This window comes from Nipponia nippon, unplaced genomic scaffold (genome assembly GCF_047370975.1).
Source record: "Nipponia nippon isolate SJK-2023a ecotype South Korea unplaced genomic scaffold, ASM4737097v1 scaffold_2, whole genome shotgun sequence".
NCBI classification, from domain to species: domain Eukaryota; kingdom Metazoa; phylum Chordata; class Aves; order Pelecaniformes; family Threskiornithidae; genus Nipponia; species Nipponia nippon.
In genome coordinates this window covers 121611389-121620189 of record NW_028262336.1, presented here as the reverse complement: position 1 = coordinate 121620189, position 8801 = coordinate 121611389, and the positions used below count along the sequence as shown (strand labels likewise).

General features: G+C 40.7%; 1 long non-coding RNA gene across 1 annotated transcript in view; it reads left to right on the top strand.

Annotated features, from left to right (window-relative positions):
• Positions 1-9: 9 nt before the first annotated feature.
• The window catches only part of LOC148055944 (uncharacterized), a 124660-nt gene continuing 115868 nt past the window's right edge, over positions 10-8801 (top strand). The window contains exon 1 of the long non-coding RNA XR_015704439.1: positions 10-54. This is a non-coding gene — a long non-coding RNA (uncharacterized LOC148055944). The remainder of the gene's footprint in view (positions 55-8801) is intronic.

Below are 8801 nucleotides of genomic sequence, written 5' to 3'. Positions count from 1 at the left end.
GGCGCGGCAGCCGTTGCCGGAGCGAGAGGAGGAAGGCGGCGGGGCGCCTGCGCGGTGAGGCGGGGCGGAGGCGGGATGGCGGTTCGGGCAGCCGGTGGCGCCGTCCCCGGGTGACTCCGCGGCTTCGTCGCCCGCGGCAGGGCTGGCGCCGGGGGTAGAGGACCTCTAGAAAGCGCTTCCGCTGCAGCAGAAGGAGGCGGATTGCCGCCGGCCCGCAGCCGCGCTCCCCGTTCCCAGGGCCCTGTGGCGCCGGGCTCGGCCGCCTCACGGCCCCGTCCGGCGGCGGGGCCCGGGAGGCTCTGGGGGAGGCTGGCGGCGGCTCGCCTGGCCGGGGCTGCGGGGGCGCCGCTGGGCGGCCGTGCCCTCCGCGCCCCTCCGCGCTCTGGAGCCGCCGGCAGCCGGCGAGCGGCTGGGCCTGCGACCGGTGCCGTTGCTGGGCTGGCGGGGGGGGATGCTCGGCCTCGGGCGAGTTCTGCATTTGTTTTGAGAATGTAGGTGGGCTAAGTCACTTCAAGAATATTTGGCTACGTAAAAAGACTGATTAGGAAACTGTGAACGTCGTAAATGTCTATGATACGTGTGAGTTTAGTTTAAAAAAAAATACTTTTGTTTATGTATTAAAGGATTGTCTCATTTGCACAGAAACAAAGATACTAACATCAGAAATGACTATGAAAAAGTTATTTTTTTTAATGTTCTCTCAGTTCCCTGGGAGTTACCCTGAGCGCTCCTGTCAGCTGACCAGTTCACGTGTCCTCTGTAGCCTGCCAACTTCTTTGATGTATTATAATAGGTTGTGTGTAATAATTACAGCTATCTACATTTCTGCAGGCAAATACAAATTGATTTCTTCTAATTAAGCATCTCCTGCACAATTTTTAAAATAGAAACGCCTAGGTGTTCATACGGCATATGACAAATCCCGAAGCACGTGTGCACAGAGTGAGCAGGTGAAGTGGTCCCTACAAGGGCCTCTTTAAAGGGAGTTTAAGGATGCAAAAAGGATAATCAGGGGACTGCTTCCAGTGTAGCCCTAGACTTCTGCAAACTGGTGAGTTTGTGAGATGCGCTCCACTAGCTTCATTATCTGTATATCTTACATAAAGAAGCATATATTCTTGGTCAAGAAACACGTTTGCTTGAGCCATCAAATACCAAGTGCTTGCTCCAGATGTGAAGCTCCCACTGAGGCCTGTCACAAGACGGGGAGGATAAGCTGCTTAGTTTCAAACAGAAAAAACATTCTTTTGCTGTTTGCCAGGAGCATCTTAATGTATAAATACATGTGGCAATAACAGTTTGGAAAGAAAGGGAAAAAGTAAGAATGTATTATGCCTCCCTTTTTGTATAGAAAGCATTTAAGTTGTTTCTCTTGTTTGGATACCTTATTTTATAAGGAGAAGATTGATGGAAACATTGCATAAATAAAGTAGGTGTACTTGCATTGCTATTGTAGGGCCAATAATTGTTCTTAAAACATGAAATTCACCTTATTCACTGCCAGTGAAAGTACCACATAAGAATAGAAGTCTGATTTATATCCATAAAATAAGTTTTGTGCTATTCCTGTGACTGTGGTTGCATTTCATCCGTAGGGAGCAAGGATACTTCTGTTTTAGAAGGAGCCAACATTTTTTGGCTTTGTGCAATACAAAAACGTTATGCTTCTGCAGAGGCAGCATCAATTTCTGTTCTGAGAATATTTGTATAAAAATTCAAAAACTGTTATTTTGCCAGAATGATATTTAGTGGATTAAACAGTAGCATTCCTATGACCTTAGTAATGGAGTTTGGTTCAAACACACAGAGAAAACTTGTGGGGAGAAAAATAAAATTTAACGTCCATATAGTTCCCAAAAAGTATCATGTGGTGCTATTCCACACCTAATTACTATCTCACTGATGAAAGACATGCCTTTAGATCCTCCAGAAATGAATCTATCAAGAATGTATTTGTTTCACAGTTCAAAATTCTGTATTAAAGAAAATTAAACACTAATCTGAAAACTCAGTTTGTTGTTAAAATGAACACACACATAATTGGTTCTCTGAAGGTTACTGAGCTGTAGCTGTCTTCTTTGTACGTGATGTTAAATGGAATGAGTTTTTTGTTTCGCAGAACAGCGTACAAGCAAATAGGGGTTTGTAATTAAGTGGGTCTTTTGAAATCGCGTATATTCTGCCCGCACAAAACACTGCAGATTCACAGTACGCAATAGTCATCTCACAGAAGTCTGCATAGATTCAAAAAGGCAGCTTCCGTGCTTGATAGGAAGGCATAAGAGATTTTTCAACACAGTTTTGAAAATTTAGGGAGTAACTTGTTCAAATAAGATTTAGAGAATTGTCTTGTGTGCATAATAACAAAGCCTCATTTATTCCTGTACATTTTGTGTAGAAACGTCTGTTTTTAACTGAGATTCAGAATGATACGGAATAATTGTCTAATGGTTGGTCACTGGATTTTGGGTCCCTAGAACTTAAAACGTTAAAAGTACATACATAATTTTTGATAAGTTTTGTCCTTTATTTTCAGCTGCGAAGTCTTCCAGAGTGTTAGACAAACTTCTATGATATCTTTAACAACTGGATCTTGTATTTGGTGTTCTGAGATACTGTATCTGAGAAATAGTGAGAGAGTTGTGTTCATATAACTTTTTATTTTATTTACATAGGCTCTATTTTTCTCACATCAGAAATTCTACACTTAAAAAAACAGGGAAGCAGTGTTCTACAATGAACGCACATACATAGGAGACTGTACTCTTGCTCTGGACTTGTATGTATGTACGCATTGGGATAGACTTAAAAAGTTGGTGGGAAATACTGTGTCAGTGGCAGTCACTCTGATGGTAAGAACACAGTTTTTTGCTGATCATAGATGATTACAAAGTGTCAGAAATGTTCTGATCGAGGGGAATTTTGAAGTAATTCTAGAGAAGGTTAAGTAAGACTCGATCATAGTTTGTATAATTCCATGGAAAAATGCCATTTTTGATACAGGGTCACCGAGGCTAACAGAAAGGGATAGGAAGAATCAGTGGCTGGAAAGGGAAGCTATGTATCTGCAATCCAGAAATCAGATGGACAGTCTCAAGAGTAGTGATGATTGATGGGATTATTATTCCGTAACTGGAAGCTTTAAAAGGATGATTGGTTTGGTATGTTACCTTTTGGTTTTATGTATATATATACACATATACATACATGTATATATAAAACAGTGTCTTTCAAGCACAGATTAGATATCTGAAGCAGGAATTACTCCATGAAGTTCCCGTGTCTTGTTATTCAGAGTGTCAAATTAGATGATCAGACAGTGAAAATGAGTTTCTCTTGTGAAGGAGTTCAGTCTTTTTCTCGGAGAAAATTCTTTTTAATTTGGGATTCATTATCCGCAATCTGGACCAGAAGATTGAAGTGTCACAGCAACATATTCATTGTGACAATATTTTTTTCGCTTTCTAAATCCTCTCTGCTTCCCCCGAAGTGGTAGTTGGCCAGATTGCACTAGTACAACCAGTAATGTGTGTTGCCTTTTAGAATGCAGAGCTACTGCCCATCCTGTGGTCTTAAGAACCCATGAAAAATGTTTGCTTATTACACCCTGGAGATGACCACTGTCATGTGAAGCTTTCTCATCCTTTACACCCGCTTACCATGAAATATTATGCATTGTATTATTCATAACATTTATGTTCCTAAAAACAATGGTTCAATGCTTTAAGGACTTCCTATGGAAGTTTTTAGTTCAAGGCACTCTGTACTAAGTAAGAAGTCTCCACCAAGAACTATATTTGTAGCTTTGGACCAAACAGGTAGGTGAAATGAGCAGAATGTGGCATTGAATTCTGTCAAAAGATGCATTGCAAGGCAATTCTTTGTTAAAGACAGCTTTAGGCAGGCAGAAGTGGTGTCTTTTCATTGTGCTCTAAGCTTGAAAATATATTATCGGATCTGCTGTGGTTTAGTAATGTTATCCTCTGTCGGCTCTCACTGCTAGATAGCATGTCGGTGCACCCTTCTCTTGGACACTGAATGCTTTCTGTGTGTCCCGACATGCTGGGTGTGTTTTCTGGCTGATAGCAGAGGGGTTTATATCCCCTTTTTTGCACGGAGCTAGATTCTGTGCAAAGATTTCCTCTGCCAAAAGCCATCCTGAGTTTCTACCAGTCAAAAGTCATCCCATCTCGCCCATGCTTCATGAACTTATACATGAGATGGTCACAAATTTCCAAGCGTTTGAAATGGCAGGGTTTCACTGCAAAACCCGAATCTGTAAAGAAACAGCATGTTTTAGTTCGCTTCTCAAAATGCAGAATCTGCTGATGTGCTTGCCAGTTTGCTTGGTGAGGAGCCTCTCATCCCACTGTCTGCAATCCTGGACATTGCTCATGCAGAACTGCTAGTCCTAGGATTGCAAAAAAAAACCAAAAACCCAAACTAAACCAGTTTTGAATAAAACTGACAGAGGGTGGGGAGAAGATTGTCAAGACTGTAGCTCCAGAGTCAGGCTGCTGTGTGGGTGGCACCTGAATCTTTTGGCTTCTCATCAGCGGCAAAGGGCATTTTGGGCTCCCTCAGCTTCCTTGGAACAGACAGGGAGTCCGTGAAACTTAAAAGGATTCTGGAGACTCAGTGAGAGTCAAGGCAGGCAGCTCTGTTTCAGATCTGGAAATATCAAAATGTGAAATAATTAAACAAATCCTTTCTTCAGGAAGCTTAGCAGAGGTTTAAATACAATTGTAAATCCCTGAAAAGCTGAGAGTCAAAAGCCTGTAGAGTCTGCAAGAACTGTCCAGTTCAACTGCATATGCTCAGATTTGATGGGGAGAAAATGTTAAAACGTCACATCTCATGGAGAGGCAGAACGGCTGGCTTTTCAGGAGGGAAGACTTTCCTCCCCTTTCTGCGATTGCTGTTGCTAACATTTTTTAAATGCCAGTTTTTCCCAGGAGGTGAGGGAGATTAAACAGCACCCGCTTCTAATAATCCACCTGAGTGCTTGCTGCTAAAACATGGCCTGAATTTGAGTAGATGCTTCATTAAGGCTCACCACCTGCCTTTGATATCTGGCTTTAGCATAGGCTTGCTGTGTGATCGTAAGAATTCATTTAAGGCAGAATTTTCAAAGGTGTCATCTACGTAACCTAGGTGCCTGCATTTCATTTTGAGAGAGGCTTAGTCACTTATGGCTGGATTCTCAAGGGGCCTTTGAAACCTAGAAAACCTTATAATTTTTAATCAGTTTTCAGAAGTCTGCTTTCAGGTCCTGATAAGAAGACTGGGAATTTTATTATTGAGTTCAGTAGGATGTGGGTTAAGTCCAAATAATACATTGATGCCTCCCCGTTTAAATTTTTCTATGCCTTTCACCAGCTGCAGAGAGTAAAACCTCTTTGATGCAATCTGTACAACCATTCTGTAGAGTGGTACTTTGTAATAACTTGCAGTGATGCGTGTATTATAATGATCTTAAAGGTCTTTTCCAACCTAAACTATTCTATGGATCTTTTTCAGCCTTGCTACAGCTGAAACAAGGATGAAATACAACAGAATCTGTGAATACTTAAACGTAAATGTTATGGTGAAATTTAAAAAATTCAGCTCCCTAGATGAGAGAAAATATGCAGATAATTCATGTAGGTACACATACTGCACTAATGCTGTGACCCAAAGGAGTTTGGAAGTAATTGATAGATTGCATGAATACTGGTGGGAGAAGAAGGAAATCTAAATTTAGATCAGATATTTGATAGTTACAGCGCAGTAACATGTTCACTTTTATTTTGTGGATGTTTTCACAACCACCAAACTGAGTGTTTGAGCTTCCATTTGCCCCATCTCCAGCTTTTTCCTTCTTTTATCCCGGAGGGAACTACCACAAGTCATCTGCTGTCGTGCATGCGAAGGGGGAATTCAGACCACCTGTTTCAGCAACAGCAGGAACTTACATTAGGAGAAATGACCTGGTATTAGTCATGGAAAATAATGATGACCTTTATTTTACTTCTGTATTCTTTATTGATGCGATTACTCCTACTTGGTCAGCATTGCCAAATTCATTCAAGGTGCTCTTGTGGACAGTTCCCCAAATCAGATGTTGTTTTAAAAATAAGGCTATTTAAAATATTTAAATACAAAGTTCTTTTTATTTATCATCGTTTCTGAACCTTTACTCTTACAGCTTCAGGCTTTTCTTTAGCTCAAGACTGGATAGTTACTTAAAAGCAAAAGAAAGAAGTGCTGATTTTGTTATGTAACTCCAGAAGTTTTCAGAATAAATTGTGGCAATGGTAGAAAAGGTCATAACACAGCTAACAAGACTGTGGTCTGGATTATGCTTTTTTTTTTTCATTCAATTTACTGCAAGCAATTGTATTCAAGTAAAAGCAGCCGTCCAGCATACCGATCGTCTTTGTTTCTGATACTGTGAGGTTAGTGGGACTAAATCACACGTGCAAAAGATTTTACCAGACTGCACCTTTTGTGAATTATTGTTATAGCGATGTAAACAATGGATTTCTCTGTTCATTGATAGCTTAATGAAATAAATCGGTTGAACCACAGCACTTTTTTGGGAGCGATAAGAAGTAGAAAAAACCCACTTAGTTTTGTGTCAAGAAGTTTAATTTCAATGATGATAAATTTAAATCTTCTTAATTACAAACCAATGATTTTGAAATCTGTAAAACAATTTCACATTAAATATTTAGGCTTTGCATTTTTTTTTCTTCTTATCAGAAAGGTTTGCAAAATGAAGGTGGAACTTTTTTGTGTGTATTTCCTATTTCTGTATTAAAGAAAATGGGGCAGTAATGTGTGAAGAGTGCAGACTGAAGAAACAGCAAACACGTTACCAACTCAGTGTACGCTGCTGGTTAAGTAAGTGCTAAGTATTTCTGTCAGCCAGAAGGTGGTAGCAGAATTCTCCTGTAACAGCTCTGAATTGTGTTCCAGCAGGCGTTCTCAATACAAAGTGGTTTTGAAATGCAGTTCAGAAAACATATTTTTTTTAGTAGCAGGAACAAATAGCGATGACTTTTCTTTTTCATTTGGCAGCATCTTTGAGTGGAAAAGTGTCTGCACTTATGCCTGAGATGTCATGCGTCGGGAATGCATGTGCGATCTGTTACTTGGGTTTTGTCTCTGTTTTTTTGCAATTGTAATTATGGTTTTTACAGACTTTTTAATGCCAAAGGGAGCCATTTATGGGCTGAAATGACAAGAAATTTGTTTTGCTCATAGTATCGCAAGACTGGAAGATGTCAGTGCCATGAGAAGACCAGATAACACATTATTTCCATCCAGAGGAATTCTGTCATTCTTTCACAGATACGAACACAAATGCAGAGAGCATTCTTCATCAGCTGGGACTGATGCAGCGCCCCAGTCATACTCTTTAACAAGTGTAGTGACTTGAAGATGCAAAGGGATAAGTTTTATTACTCTGTTTTATTGTTTCGTCATGGACTCGTGATACTCAGGTGACCCCCTGATAAGTTAGCTCACTGTGCAAATAGCCATTCCTGTTTCAGCAGAGACACTCTTCATCACCGAGAGAAACTTGTGAGAAATTCAGGCTCTGGAGCACAGCCCATCCGTCTTTTCCCTCTGCACCATTGTATCACGGCTCTGATGATACTCGGTACTCCTCTGCAGACTTCTGTAAGAAATTGTTCTGTATCTTAGAGAGAGCTTCTATGGTAACTGTAGTCATGGGGGTTTTTTAACTTAGTGGACGGTTTGGAGGGAGCAGAGTTTTAATGTGACATTAGGAAGTGTTTCTGCAATAAAAAAAGCTAGAAAAAGAAAGCATTCCGTGCTTGAGCTGTTTGTCAGTAAACTGAAACAGCAGTTCAAGAGAGCATCAGGCTCACTGCCTGGCTTAGAAGGCAAGCAGGCTGGAGCTGCTGGAGCTACGCAGGAAGGCAAAGAAAAAGGAGAAGCCCCAGAGCAAGCCCTGCCACTCTTATTATTTTGCAACTGGCGGTCTTTTTAAAGTTAGCAGCTTTTTAGAGTGACTGCAGCTTTCACAGTCTCCTCTTGCCAAAGTTCTGACTGAGAAAAACATTGACCCAAGATTACAACAACGGAGCATTATTTCATATGTGCTTCTCTCCTCGTTTCTTGTTCTTCACAGTAGAAATATAAAATTAATTGGGGCAGTATGTATAGGGCAGTATGTACAGAATTGGTAGTGGAGCCACAAGAGTTACGGTGATGAAGATACTGAATGAGCTGATGTAGAACACAGCAAAAGATGGCAGGAAATACAGTGGGCAGATAGAGATATCAATACAGATACAGAATACAGATATTAGAATACAGATATAGAAAGCATGGTTAAAAAGACCCAATATGTATGTACTATGTGGAAAACATGCCAAGATACTGAGATAATTTCAGACATCGGTTTTGCCCACATGCAGGGAAAGCATGTTCCCAGGTAGGGTGTCTTTTAGGCAAAAATGTAGGTGCTGCAAAGATGCCAGAGGTAAAATTGCGGATTACATCGTAACACCTGAGCATTTGAAAAACCCCAGAGCAGCTTTGCCAACAGCCCTGTTTTCTGTTGAGGCAGAAGTTAGGAAAGGGTTAGCCCAAAATGAACTTATTCAATGCAAATACAAATGTTTGTATAATAAATTTCCTAGGACTATATTTAGAGATCATTACCATAATGCTTACCAGTTCTCTGTCTGTATTTAACTGTTTCCTCTCAAAAGAAGGAGACAAAATGTTTATTTTGGGGAACCAAAACAATGATAGGAAATCAAAGAGAGCCGATGAAGGAAAAG